The 15,150-nt window shown below is 39.1% G+C and overlaps 1 protein-coding gene across 1 annotated transcript in view; it reads left to right on the top strand.

Annotated features, from left to right (window-relative positions):
- The window catches only part of LOC122838835 (neuroligin-1-like), a 50,722-nt gene that overhangs the window by 99 nt on the left and 35,473 nt on the right, over positions 1-15,150 (top strand). The window lies entirely within an intron of this gene.

Here is a 15,150-nt window from a genome sequence, read left to right as displayed (position 1 = left end):
TATTTGGAGGACTTAGCTGGCTTTACAAAACTGGACTTATGAAAGTAGTTTATTTTATTTTATTTTATTTTATTTTATTTTTTGATGACTTAAAAGTAATTTGTAATTTGTTTGTTTGTAGGTTTTCAACCTGCTTGGGTGTCATGTATTAGAAAGTACAGTGATCTAAAGAAAAAAGAGAAATAAAATGAAAAGATGACACTGAGAAGAGTTGGTCCTGGATTTCTTTGATGGGAGCAAGCCCTTGTCAAGTTTGGGCAGAAGCTAAGGTGTTTGTAGAGGCCAGAAAACTTGACAAACAGTAAAAAGGCTTAAAACTCAAAATTTTGAACTGGTTCCAGCTTCAAACAACCAGATTTACTGCTTCTCAGCATTTCCACGTTATACTAAAGCGAATTATGCTGAAATTTGATTGTGGTGCTGAAATTTCACATACTGTCCGTTTTTGGCTTCTCTTGGCTTCTATCATATTGCATTTGACTGCAATATGATAAAAAGCATTATCTAAACTTACATTATAAGTTTAGATAATGTAACACTGTGTCACTATTGGCTGTAATTTAAAAAAGAAAAGAAAAAACTGAGATGAATTTGGATAATTCACCACACGAAAAAAGAAGAGTGCAGCAGCAGAGATGGAGTGAAAAACAACTTCCAAAGGATCTAATCTCTACCCTTGACATTTCTCTCCTAAACACTTTGAGTCATTTTTGACAGCAGAACTAACAAAGGCTCTAACAGGTTATCTTTATCTTAAAGAACTAAAAATAAATGCTGTGCTGAGACAGACGGAGCTGGATGCTCTTTGGAATGCTAACTGAACTATACTACCTCCAGCACTATACCGTGTTCCAAAATATTATGAAAATTGGATTTAAGTGTCATAAAGATTACATTTTTTTGTTGTGCTGTTAAATGTTTAGATGGTATTGTGTGTCAGGGCTCTTTGAATCACTATAATTAATTTCAGAAAGCTGGGTTGATTAGTTTGTCTGGTGAGCTCAATTAAAGGAAATCTACTTAAGATGGTTGTTCCACATTATTAAGCAGGCCACAGGTTTCAAGCAATATGGGAAAGAGAAAGGATCTCTCTGATGATCATCAGATAGTGACAAGATATAAAAACATTAGATATGTAACTAAAACTGAAGCGTTATCGTACTGTGAAGAGATTTGTGGCAGATTCTGAACAAAGACGGGTTTGTACAGATAAAGACATAATGAGGAAGGTTTCTGTCAGACAAATTTATTGGATTAAGAGAGCAGCTGTTTAAATGCCTTTAGAAAATAGCAAACAGTTACTTGTAGCTGCTGGTGCCTCTGGAACTTGCAGTGCATGAACCTACTATTCGACCACCCCTCTTAAAAGCAGAAACGGTCGCAGTGGGCCCAGCTGTATATGAAGATTAATTTTCAAACAGACTTGTTCACTGATGACTGCTGTGCAACTCTGGATGGTCCAGATGGACTCAGTAGTAGATTGGTGGTGGATGGCCATCACGTCCCAACACGGCTATGATGTCAGCAAGGAGGTGGTGGAGTTATTTTATGGACCAGAATCACAGGGAGAGAGCAGGTCGGCCCCTTCAGAGTCCCTGAAGGTGTGAAACTGACCTCAGTAAAGTATATGGACTTTCTGACTGATCACTGACTCAAACGCTCCACTACTATAAACTTCTTGATGTGCAAGAAGTTTATAGTGGCTTTCTAACTTAGCCTTTCTAATTGTTGGTTTGATTATGTTGTTTGTAAAGCTTACTTTAATTTAGCTATGATAAAGAAACCTACAGTGTCAGCTGTTAGCGAAGACATTTAAATGCAAATTCTTGCAAATTGTATTTGCATACTCTCACAGGGCACATTAGCATACGCTCAAGTCGGACTCCACCGGACTTATTACCTTTCTCATCAGCTGCAAGAAAAATGGGAAGGGGACAAAGAGCAGCAATGAGGAGTTGTTGCTTCTGTAAATTACTTGCTGTGGGTCTGTCGCTGTATTATTCTATCAGCTATTAGTAATGTGGATGTGTGGTGGGTGTTGGTGTGTGTGTGTGGTGGAAATTATTTGGAGCTGTGTAGCAGAGGGTAGATGAAAGCATCTGGTGCAGAGACTACAGGATATCAAAAACGAAGTTGTTTGATAAAAGCCGAGGCGCGAAGGGATATGGATCCAAAGCAGTCATTAGCGGTGAGCAATGCTTGTCCATTTCTGTAAATTCAACTCAACATGCACATTCCCAGCACCGCTCTGTTTAAGCTATAACTAATTATTCATCTGTCCTGAGACACTGGCACATCCTCTCTAATGACCTAGTTAAGATTAAGCCAGCTTGATGAACTATTGCAAACTCAGAACTCCTTTACAGTGTGGAACAATCTAACTGTGTATATTTATTGACTTTTTGATTATCCTAACTTGAAAATATGATTATATTACACCTGATGAATGCACAAATAGATGGTCCAGATTGAAACAGTCATTAAACCCTTTTTTTTCTGCCTCCATATAGATACTTAACAATTTTTTATTTTTGTTACCAATGCAATTGCATTCAGGCATATAATGTGTGCGTATATGGCAGGAATAAATTATAGAGTAGACTTTTATCAATGCCTCTTTGTCACTCCGGCTCTCCCTCCCTGGCTTTGTGGATTATACATGTGGTGGTGATGAAAGCCTCCATCGGACTTGATTGTTCTCAGGCAGCATCATTATTAGATGAGCCCAGCCTCCTTTTAGCTGGGAGCTTTTTCTTGTCTGTTCACACCAATGAAACTTTCTTGCATGTGTCTTGGACTATATCTGGCTATTTTTTTGCGCTGTCCGTGAGCTGATGGCTCACGACACCTGCACTCACATCACCTTGGCCCCCAAGAGGGATGTGGGTTTGCATGTGTGTGTGTGTGTGTGTGTGGGTGTGTATGCAGGTGTGGGTCTGTGTTTGCAAAAGGGAGTGAGTGTGCATGTTGAAATATTGATCATCACTCCTCAGTTTCCTCTCTTATGAAAACTGCTTTTTGATGTGCAATATCTTATTTTGGGACTTTACTTTGTTTGGCTGAAACTGCTGTTGCTTCCTAAGTTGACAAACTATTTTTATTACACCATACAAATGCTGTATCTAAAACATGTTCTGCTTCACTATAGGCATTAAGAAATTAGGTAGAAATTGTGAAACATAAAATGCTATCACCTCAATAAGTTTGTCAATTTGGATGAGCCCCTTTTTTGTTTGTGCTTGCATTTCTGGGTCATGGGTGAAGTCCACATAATCTACTGAAATAGGATTTTGTGCATTATCTTTGCCATTACAAATGCGCCCAAATCTTTGTCAATATTCTGCTAGTCTTGAAGAAACATAATTTTCCCTTTGCAGTGTTTCTATTAAATTATGGCATCGACAGATGTGAACAGTTACATGAGATTAATTTATATTTCAGCCATGGTGCTAGAGCTCATCATCGATCACCCAATCAGAGACTGATAGGCTGACTGGCTGATTGATGATGTTGGAATAACACACCAACGCCAAGACACTGGCCTGTTATTCAGATGTTGGAGCAACAAGCCCCGCCTACTAGGGAGCAGCCCTGGTGGCCCACGCGCGCCTTCTAGTGGTCCATGAGGTACTTCATGTAAACAACCATTTATTTGTTGTCATGTGAGCTCAAAGTGCCGCACATATAGCTAGCTTACCAAATGACTTTGTTTAAAAATAATAGATAAATGGCTCAAGACCGGGTCAATAAAAAGAAAACCTGGAGATGCTGCTGGAACGTTTCTCAAGATGAGTTGCAGAACTTTGGTATTTGAACCCTATTGCAATACATAGTATGACACAGGCATGCAGATCTAGGTTGCTATGTTGAATGTGACACGACAATGACAAGGCGGTGAGTAGAGCTGCACCCCACGCTGACTAACAACATCTTTACAACAAAAATAAAATTGTAAATGTTGGATTATCTACTGGCCAAGGAAACTCAAGTCTTTTTTTTATTATTATTATATACATATTAAGATTTTGTGCTATTGCAGGGCCAATTTTAAATTAGGTGGTCTGAGAGTGTTTGTTAAATAGGGTGGTCCTCAGCCTGAAAACGTTTGAGAAACACGGCTCTAGTGCTATCACGTTCATTCCCTCTTAGTGGTTACCACATGTCAATAATTGGTACATCCTGTCCCTTTAAACCAACAGTACTTTCTGTCTCAATTGTTGGGCTACTTACAACTCCTTTCATGTGAGTTGTAAAATTAAACAGACATCATAAACAATCAGACCTGGGTATGGCAGTTCATTTAGAATTATTGGGGCACTACACCACAGGTTTCAGGGGAACGTCTTGTTTTTGTGTTGCCAGATGCTCTCTGTTTGGGTGCTAGAGCTCAGGACTCCCACCAAACCAGACATCCTTCATTACATAGATGAAAATTTGCTCATTCAGGTTTATTTCATCACACTTCCAACTTTTGTTTCATCAAATGGTTACATTAGAACCAAGCATCACCTGAACAAAGACCACAAGTCCCTGTAATGTCTTTTACATTTCTCTATTTCCGTTCAAGCAGAAAGCAAACTTTCTACACCTCCCGGCGCTCTCGCCACATCCACCTACGCGGTACACACTCTCAGACCATTGCCTGGAGTGTGCAAGGGAGCAGGCAGGAATGTCACAGTTATTACAAATCTTGGTGGCTTTGTCTGTTTCACAACAGCAGCCACCCAATTCACCTTTCATCTGGAGGCACACACACACCAACATGCATGCAGACTGTACTCACAGTACAATAAAGTTTGTACTGTTACCTGTTTCTTGTCACCTGCTGAAAGAACTCATGTTTGATTTCTGCTCATGAAATCAAACATGATTAGATGGTCTGAGATTGAACAACTAAGTTTCTGCTTCTGACTCACTCTGCATTATCATTTGTGGAACATAATGAAGTTAGAGATCTGATATCTGAGGAACACAACAACATGTACACTACAGGTAACCTCTTGATCTCATTACCACAGAGCCTTTAACAGGCTAGGAGAAGCATCTGGCCATGACACTTTTAGCCAGGTGTCATTTCATCAAACCAGGAAAGTTTCAAATGTACCACAGCTTTTCTTCTGGGTTGATTTCAAAGTAAATGTAAGTTCTGTAACATTTAGTCACGTAATTTTAGTTTGGTTTTTTATCACAACTTCATCACATTGTCGTTAAACATCACTTCTCTCATCCCGTGATGCTTGTTGCCACAGACTAAACACACGATGGTGGTGGATTCAGTTGGTTGAGATTGAAACCTTCCCTTGCAATAAAACCATCCATTGGTCCATTCTGCAAATATTTTTTATGAGCTTATTTGGAGCTTTTGCAGTCTTTTGTTTAATTTAGTTCAAGGCCAAAAAGAGTACTTAAAATGTATTAAAACTAGATTGAATGCTGTATTATATTTAGTGGTTGGATTTGATTTTAATACATTTTTAATTATGGCTGTCATTTAATGTCATGGATGTGGTATTCCTTCAAAAATAGCTTCATTAGTTGTATTTTCTGGTCAGGTTGAATCTTTTTACATATTTTCCTTTCCCCTACCCTCTGTCTAAAATGGATTATGTCCATCAGTAGGATTAGTTTTGCATGAGATCAGCAGGATGGTTGATACTTTCTGTTCTCTGGCATGTGTGTATGTTCCTGTGTGTATATGTGTGGTTTTGAACACTTGATAAACAGATTAAGGAATAGAAAAAAATGTTCTGTGAAGCATGCATCGTAGGGGTGGTACCAAATCCTGCACCGACTTCCAACTGTATCCTTGTGTGATAGGAATGCAAGCAAAACGTCTGCTTTACAGAAGATAAATTCAAATGACCCTCTAATCCATTTAAGTAAAATTTCCTTCTTACAGCGCAGTTTGACATGTCTTTTGAAGGAAATGCATTTTGTTTTTTGCTTTTTAATTCTTTTTTTTGTTGTTGTTTTTATGCAGAGCCAATTAAATCAAGGTAATGCACTTGTGAGTTTGCATGTACTTGTAATTTTTGGAGACAGGTGGTGATTCAGCAGAAGCAGACCTTTTCTGTAAAGCAACATTATTTTCTTCAAAAATGTATTAAAGCAATTAAGGCAATCACACACTGGGAAAATGTGTGATTGATCCTCATGGTATTAAAAGTAATGTTCAAAACTTTAATTAATTCATTCAATTAAGAAAAACATCTGACTGTTGAGCAGTTAGTGGTGGTGTGCATTAATTAATCAGATTCATTATGGCTGTCTCATTCCCAAAAGCAAAAAGCACAAATGCAGGCAACCACAGCATTACGACTACATATTCAACAGGTAGGAGCAGGATGCAGTGTTTGGGGTTTGGTAACAGATGTTCTTCTCCACAGTCCAGACAAAATCTCTTCCATGAAGACAGCAGCCACACAACATTTCCATACAATGAAACCACACTGAAAGAAGCCCTCATAGGTGGAACAACATATAACTATCAGCATGACAAGATATTTATTACTCTGTGGTTTGCTCTGGGTGTAAAGAGACACACAGGGGGCGACGTTGTTCCCTCTACATTCAGTGTGAATGGAGCTAGGGCGATGAGGCGACAGTCGCTTGCTCTCCTCCAGCCAATCAACCAGGGAATTCCTGCTTGTAAAAATTTCCAGCCTGTACACTTAGATGTGCGCAAGCCAGTTAGTGACATGACACAAGAAAGTTGAAAAATGTTCAACCTTTGTGTGCCGTCTCTGTCACATTCCATGTTTTGGGATCAGCCTGAATGATGGAAAACCTTTGCCTTTTGATAACATTCCTCACTCCCCGTGTGTCTGATAGCATTCTGCTATCAGAAATGTGCATGTGATGTAGACCACACAAGTCTAAGTGTTAAATTAGAAAATACTGGCATGAGGGCTGTAATGGGGACAATGAAGTGGTGTTGGTTTCTTATTTACCAACAAAGTGAGGAACTGGATCTAACTATAACATCAAACTTAACTTAATGTTATTCCAAATCAGAAAACCAGCAGGATAGGCTTATTGTATTGAGTTTTGAATGGCTAGCTATTAGCAGTATTGAATAAGAACAGTCTACTTGTCAGGAAAAAGTTCCATTGTCTTTGTCGACGACCAAATCAGGAGAAGCTGCAGCTCCCTTTTCTTTCCCTCCCTCCCTCTCTCTCCTGTCTGTCTGCCTGTATCTGGAAGTCAGATGAAGAGGCAGTTGGAGGGTATGAACTAGAACAAGTGTGCAGGTCCAGATGGTGTCAGTCAAAGAGTTCGATTGGCCTGTAGGGAGCATTCCTGTGATTCTGCACGACCTCTTCAACCTTAGCATGACCCAGGAGAAGGTTGTATTGTGTTCTGTTGGAAGACATCCTACACTGCTCTAGTATGAAAAAACATCAACAATCAGTCCATGACATGTTATTTCCCTTTAAGGGAAATAAAATAAAATAACAAATTGAGATACATAAATACAAAACTGAACAAAAAGAAAAGCCCTTGCACTTTAACTCCATAAATACAATTCATTTTATTTCCCTGAAAGGGAAATAAAATGAATTGTATTTTGAGTTGTATTTCAATCAAATTTAAATTTGATTGAAATAGATATTTCATTGATTTTGGTTTGGTAGTGAATTGATAATATATTCATTTCTTTATTGACCATATATTCATCAGTCTGAGTTCTAAATTGTTATAAGATTATTATCTCATAGCAATTATCACATATTTGTTTTCTCAGATGATTCTGGTGAAAAAAATCCAGCCCCTTGTTTTACACTCTGCTTTGTACAGAAGATCTGGACCAGTGGTCTCAAACTCCAGTTCTCTGAGGATGGTGTCCTCCGACTTTTAAACTTTTTTTTGCTTCAGCACACACCATTCTAATATTAGTTCATTAGCGGACATCTGTAGAGCTTGATTGCACACTAGTGAGGCATTTTCACCATTTAATTAAAGTGTGTGGGACAAGGGGAACATCTAAAGTTGCCCTTGAGGACTGGAGATTGAGACCACTGGTCTGGACCCTCGGCTATTGAGAAATGGTTGCTTGCTGGAGGCCTGGACTCTGTTGAAATTTTACCCAGTCATCAATGTTTGACCATGACGTATGTAATGCAAGAGTCCGATCATGGAGTTACACTTTACGGCTTTCCAGAAATTGTGTTGCCTGTAAACAACTCCATGGGGAGTAGAACCACAAAATCTTTACCAATCTTTAGCAATTAGATGTCTTAAACATTTAAGACATTTGTGGCCAATGCTTAACACATTGGTCACGCTTCCAAATATTAATTTCTTAATATGGCCAACACTGAACATCTTTGTTAATTTCCACTGCCATAGTTAAACCAGCCACACTACAAATCTAAAATGGTATAGAAAGTTAATGTCATCGTTTACAAGTAATCCTTCTCTTAGGCTGATTGTCCAGGATGAAAGGCATTCTGAGATTTGTCCAATTTGATCTCAAATTGAATTGGGCAAATTCAATGTCCAATTGCATTTTCATTTTTAACACTGAAAGACTATAGTAGTTCAGTGGAACTGCATAGGAAGATAATGACCAGGCTAATCTGAGATATACAAACTCACACATTTGCAACTATAAATTTTTTTTGCATTGGTCTGTTGCTTTGCGTTAGTGTGTGAAAGACACCTCTGGGTTAAGCATCATGGACAATTAGGCTACAATCTTATCACTTAGCTGTACTCTAAAAAATTAAAAAAAACCTCTCTGCATTCTGTTTTCAAACAACACACACATACTTTCTTAGACCAAGCCCAGATGTGTGGCCAGCGTTAACAATACGAGGCATCCAAAGACTCTTCTAATTGCATGACCCAGTGCATCATTAAGTGAAGATTGCATTCTGCCAAGCTGCAAATCAAAGAATGGACAAAATTAAATTAGGTGAGGAGAGTACAAAAGAAATAAAATGAAAGGGATAGGTGGAAAGAAGTGGCTTGGCTTTCAGTTCAGCTGAAAATGCAGTTTGAGGACAAAAGTTTAAGAAAGAGTAGCGAGTTGGCAAACATTCCAGCCACTAATTAATTACATCAGCCACATTCTCAAGTAACGCTGGAATAACCAGGGGCTTCCATGCAGTGCCTTTCACCAACTGCCTGCACAATCTGAAATGTGCTGTTCAAAGTGTTGTGAGTGACTCAAGAGTGGATTATGTGCCTGGTTATCACATGTCAGCTCCAGCAGATGGCTCGCCTGGAGCAAGACGATTCGATGACGCTGCAGCGAGCTGAAGAACAACCGGTTGTTACACCGGTTACAGTCAGTTACACCATGTCGGCGTGTCAAATGACCGACGTACTGTGGAAATGTTCAAACAGGGGCTGTTTGTGTCTGCATGCATGTGTGTTTTAGGGCAGAGAGGGAAATCAACAGCTCTTGTCAGCTCTGCCTTAGCGAGGAAAAGTGTCTGCATGTGCCTCAAGGTCCAGTTCATTGTATTTATTAGATCTATGACCGCGGCCTTGGCTTATACATCACACAGGCCAGCTCCTCATACCCAACCCTCAGGTCATATATCCACACTTTTGTGTAAGCGTGTACGTTTGTGTGTGACCATGCTTGTTTGGCTACACTTGTAGACGGTTTACTCATGGTGCCGAGGCTCTGAGACTGTTATGGCCCCCTCAATGGCTATAACCAACTCAGACACACATACACATGCCCACACATCCCCTTTTTGCTCGGAAAGGCATGCTGCAGGTTGTTGAGGAGCCCCATGTGTGCTTTTTCAGGAAAATGTGTTATTGAAACCATGCCTTTATGGTGGTTTGTTGGCTCTGCTGTCAACCACACTAATGCAAACACACGGCCCAACGCACACACATCCAAACAACAGTGTCTGTCGTTCATGGCTTATGAAAGGCAAGCTGTGTGGAAGGCTAATCACTGCCCTCACTGCTAGCAGCTGCCTGCGTATGACTGCGTGTCTGTCTGTCATGTAATTGTTGGTTAATTTGTTTCTGAAAGCGGTAAAAACTGTCCACAAGACCGCTGTGGGTGATTTTCTGCACATTGGCTTTCATCTTCAGGCTCAGAAGCATAAACAGTAAATACAATCCTACACAGGAAAATTTATCTGAAGAAAGTAATGCATCCAAAAAAACAGCCATACGCTGTTTATGACTTATGACTGTGTCAGCTGTGGTCTTAATATTAACGGTCTCTATGGTAGTTGTAAGATTATTAGCTACTTTTTTAGCTCCACTCTTATTTTAGTTAAGCAATCACAAAATTAGGCCAATTCACCATGAAAATAATTTAAACTGCACTTTTAATGTAAAGGCCCAGTCCTGCTTTTGGATCATTCTTAGATATTGTGTATTGTGAAGGGAGATAAAGCAAAAACAAACAAACAAACAAAAAAATCTCAATGTCATCGTTCACAACTCCTCCTTCTGTTAACTGATTGACCAGGGTGAAGCCTAGACCAGGTCAATCCTGGTCCTCGATGGCCGGTGTCCTGCAACTCGTAGATGTCTCGCTGGTCCAACACACTTGAACCCAAAAGCTGAATCACTTTCTAAGTGCAGTCAGGTTCTCCAGAATCCTGCTAATAGCCTCATTATTTGACTCAGGTGTGTTGAAGTAGAGATACATCTAAAAGTTGCAGGACAGCGGCCCTCGAGGCCTGGAGTTGCCCACCTCTGGCCTAGACAGTGCTCTGCTTCATTCAGTACAGCAGTATACACTGTACACATCCATGGATGGATGGATAGATTACATGTGAAAAAGTGAGAATGAAGGCAACTAAGTGAAGATGAATAAATAAATATGCTGGTGAGAATCAGCCCTGGCTTTAACTCATGAGGCCACAGCTATGCTTGTAATATCTTCAACAGAGTTTTCCAGCCGGTAAAAAGCATCTTTTTTTTTTTCAGGTCGTCTACGTACTCAGTACCTGGATGGCTGTGTGCTCATGGTTTTGGCAGTTTCAGATTCCTGGACATTCTCTTTCTTTGATATTAAACCTTCTTTTCCCATCAATGCAGTGAATTTTTGGTGTTTGCTTCTCGATAAGATGATGTCTGGACTGAGCCTTATGAGAGTATTGCTTAGTGATGTTTGTGCAAAGACTTCAATAGACATCTCTCTTCCTGGACCTGCTGCCACCGCCTTTGTGGGTGTACGTGGCTGTTTGTGTGTGAACTTGTTTCTCGGCACATTCCTAGAGAGGTTTGACAGCAACTCCCCAAAGACGCCGCATTGCCTCCTCTGCTCTCATACGTTTCCCTCCATTTTTTGCTTCTTTTCCATCTTTCACCCTCTCCCTTTTCCTATCCTCTGCTCTGAAGCTTCAGTCACAGTGGCCTCCACACTCTCCCCTTTTCTCTGTACTCTAATCTTTCTTTCCCAGCATGCACGGAGAGTCCAGCAGCGACTTGTCATCTTTGACTACGTTTGCAGTGACAGTTCCATGTGGAGTCTCTCTCCTTTTCGAGACCAAACAACAGAATCTGTCATTCATCTGTGTGTGACTGTGAGTGCCCCCCGCCCTGCCCATTTCTGTGGGCACATGTGGCCTTGTGTTTGGGCTTGGGCTGATATATGGATTTTCCAATATTGGCCTTGAATTAAAATCAGATATCATCTAGTCAGAGTGCGCCACCAATAATATGTGGCTGGATCTTTGCAGACTGCAGCCCATCAATAAGGTTTTTTATTTCATATCAGGTGTCTGAGCCCAGAAAATACTCCTGAGTGCTGCAAGGGGATTTTCCTTTTCATTTTGGAGAATCTGCCCTACCGCACAGCAGCCTACCTTCCTAAAGAGGCTATAAATAAGCTCCCATATTACCCCATGAAGCAGCTGGTCTCTCATGAGATTCAATAGAGAAGAATCACAGGAGAATTCATCTTAACAGGCTCCAGGCCTCAAAGATCCAGTCATTTAAGACCAACCATCTCACTGGGCCTGAACTTAAATAACTTCTAATAACAGGATGATGATGTGCTTGTGTGTTTAGAAGCTGTGTGGTGTACGACTTCATTCAAGGTTATTTTAAAGAAAAAAACAAACTATAATAAAATGATGTGGAATTCCATAGATTTATTGTTAGGTCAACAGCATTAAGTTAATTGTATGAATTCATCAAGTGTTTGCAAAGTATCTGGAGATCCAGTGTGGTCACTCTAAAAGGATTCTGTCACGTAAATTTAAGATTGAAAGAAATTTGTGCATAACAAAAACAAACAAAAAACATGAAACACAAAATATAAAATTCAAAGCTATGCATCTTTCTCCCACCAACCCTGATACTTTGCATGAATTGCAAATTCCAGACAAGCACTCATGCCTGCAAAATAATGGTTTCCATCAGACAAATGCATATAGATATTGAATACAATAATTTAATTTATCATATATATTGCTTTTTTATACATTTACAATTTGTTGTACTATAAATATCATATTGTCATAGCTGCAGCGCTTCATTTACCCTCTCCCATTAGCATAGTGCCCTGATTTCAGTTATTTTATATTACTTGCCTAGCTAGACTTCCAACTTAATTTTTGTTTATTTACACCAACCAAACATGGAAATCAGATTATCAAGTTCTGTATTTTATACCTCTCTAATTTATTAGAGGGATAGAAAAAAAATATCTATGCATGTTAAATTTAATGCAAGGACTAAAATAATATTAGTGACAGATCAGTCAAGCTTAGTTTCCTTAGACCAAAATATATCAACTTTATTTGTCATAAGACCATAGCAGCAGCCAGATACTTATTGTCATACATTGCTCAAATCTTCTTCAACTTTGAGTATCTGGAACAACAAAGCCTCCTGCTCTCTGATTGGCCAGGAAGATGTGTGGTTAACATGAGGTAAGACAGATATGCTCTGAATTCACATTGGGTTCACAGTCACTTTCTGCTTCTGTTTTCTGAGTGTCTTCAAATACTAGAAATGTGAATTTTTTTTTTTTTTTTCCTGAACACACATATTTATTTTTATTTTAAATACACTGCACTTCAATTCAACTAGCAGATTTATTTTACAGAAGCACAAAGCTTAATGTGAAACTTTATAGCCTCGGAATCACTTATGAACATGAATTCAGGAGTTCAGAATCTTCCAGACAATAATCTGAGCCCACAGAATTGGATGTTGAAAGAGGCAGGCCTGCAAAGTTGGAGGGTAAATCCACCAATTGCCTGGAAAAGTCAGATAATATATTCCTTGTAAAGGCAAGAGGATTACATGAGCAGGTGATAGTGTAGCCATGGCAACACCTGGCACCGAAGGTTCCCTGACACCTGCATGTCAGGTGCAGATGGGATTTGGGCTATCAGCGGGAATCAGGAGGTTTAATTGTCACCTACTTGAGGTGAGGGGACTAAAAAAATCAAAGGCGGCTTAATGGGATGTAGGAAAGTGGCAGGCAGGAACAAGATCCTATCGGCTAAAAGCTGGATTGAGAACGCTTGGTGCCTGATCTCCGCCTGCATCGTAACATTGCATCATGAGCTCAGCGAGAAAACCCCTGCCATGAAGTTACACAGGGGCCATGAGCCGAATTCATCTCACAGGCACAAGAGCCACTGACTCTTTGTTGTCTCTTTTTGCAGCCATTTTATTCAGCTTACCTGCTCTGCACCTCAGATCCCCCTTTTCTTTTCCTTATAGGCTGCTAATTTTCTCCACAGCAGACAGAAAGTGTTCAAATATGAACCCAAAATATTGTCTGCTTACTGTGCAGTGGCACTGTGAATATTTATGTGCAAATGTGGTCTCTGTGTATAAAGTGTTCAGCAAATCCAATTCCCCAACAAGCCTGTTTATGTGCCAAGTCTGGATGTGCACATCTGTTTGCAGACTTGCCAGCCATACAGCAGATGAATAAAAGATGCCTCTGTAGACGTGTGACAATGAGAGAGGCCATGCTTAATTAATATGTGAATGTGGCTTCGCTTCTGTCATTTTGCAGCAAAAGACAAAGTGTTTGATGCTTGAGAAACTCATCAACATTGAATAAAAACAGCTTTTGTTTGATTCATTAAAAAATAACGCTTTGAGCAAAGTTTTCAGAAAAGCTGTATTTAGAGTTAATTTTGTGGAGCATAAAGAGTAAAACTTGTGGATCTGATGAATAGTTAACGGCTCTGATTTCCCAACATACAACAGATTGATGTAGACTTTAGAAACTTTTCAAAGATGTTTAGTAAAATGAAGAAAGCTGTAAATAATGTTGTTTCCTCAAATCCTTCTCACAAACAAAAAGTACTTTGCTTTTAAAAAGTACTTTTTGCTGCCTTACAGAGTCCTTATGTTGTTGCTTTTTTGTTATCATATATCGTCACAATATTTTAGATCTTCAAGGTTTTTTAATATCAGAGAAAATGAGTTGTACTCATATAGATGTTTCTAAATGATATTGTCATTAAAAACAAGAGCTATCTGATCCTATGTAGATAATATAGAAGTAAACCATCAACTCACTGATTTATGGCCGTTACATATTTTATCTGTATTTTCCAAGAAATAAGAGAAAGTGGTACCTCACTTATTTAACTCAAGTCAAAGTTTGATTTTATACACATTTACAACAATTACATCACAGGTAATTTCTGACATGATAAAAAATAAATAAATAAGAATAAGTCAATTATTAAACTGGCAACACATTACCAAAATAATAACATGATTAAAAGCCAAGATATGCTTAATTTTAACTGCAGTGATTTCCCCAAAAACTTGATTGAGTGAAGAATTAACATACTGTACACCTTTTTTTCTGGTTTCAGCAGTAGAATTTGCTAAAATGCTAATAGCAAATCCAGTATTTTGATTAGAGCTTTTGCTAACATTTACCACTTAGCTAACTCTAAGCACTACTTTACTTGGCTGTTCTGTAAAGTACAGAATTCTGTGGGCTTTGTTGAAATTTTGGTTATCAACTATTAAGAATTCTTCAAGAACATGTAAATTATGTCAAAATTAAAGTAGTGCTCGGAGGGTTTTGTCTTGTAAATTCAGATGAAATTTGAATCGAGTCAAATAATGAGGTCTTTGCAGGACTCTGGAGAACTTGACTGCACTTTGGAGGTTATTCAGCCATTCGATTAAAGTGTGTTGTAAGAGAGGGAGACAGCTAAGAGGTAGAGGTAGTGG

Source organism: Gambusia affinis, linkage group LG10, assembly GCF_019740435.1.
Source record: "Gambusia affinis linkage group LG10, SWU_Gaff_1.0, whole genome shotgun sequence".
NCBI classification, from domain to species: domain Eukaryota; kingdom Metazoa; phylum Chordata; class Actinopteri; order Cyprinodontiformes; family Poeciliidae; genus Gambusia; species Gambusia affinis.
The sequence above is the reverse complement of the archived record's forward strand: the minus strand, read 5'-3'. Positions and strand labels throughout refer to the sequence as shown.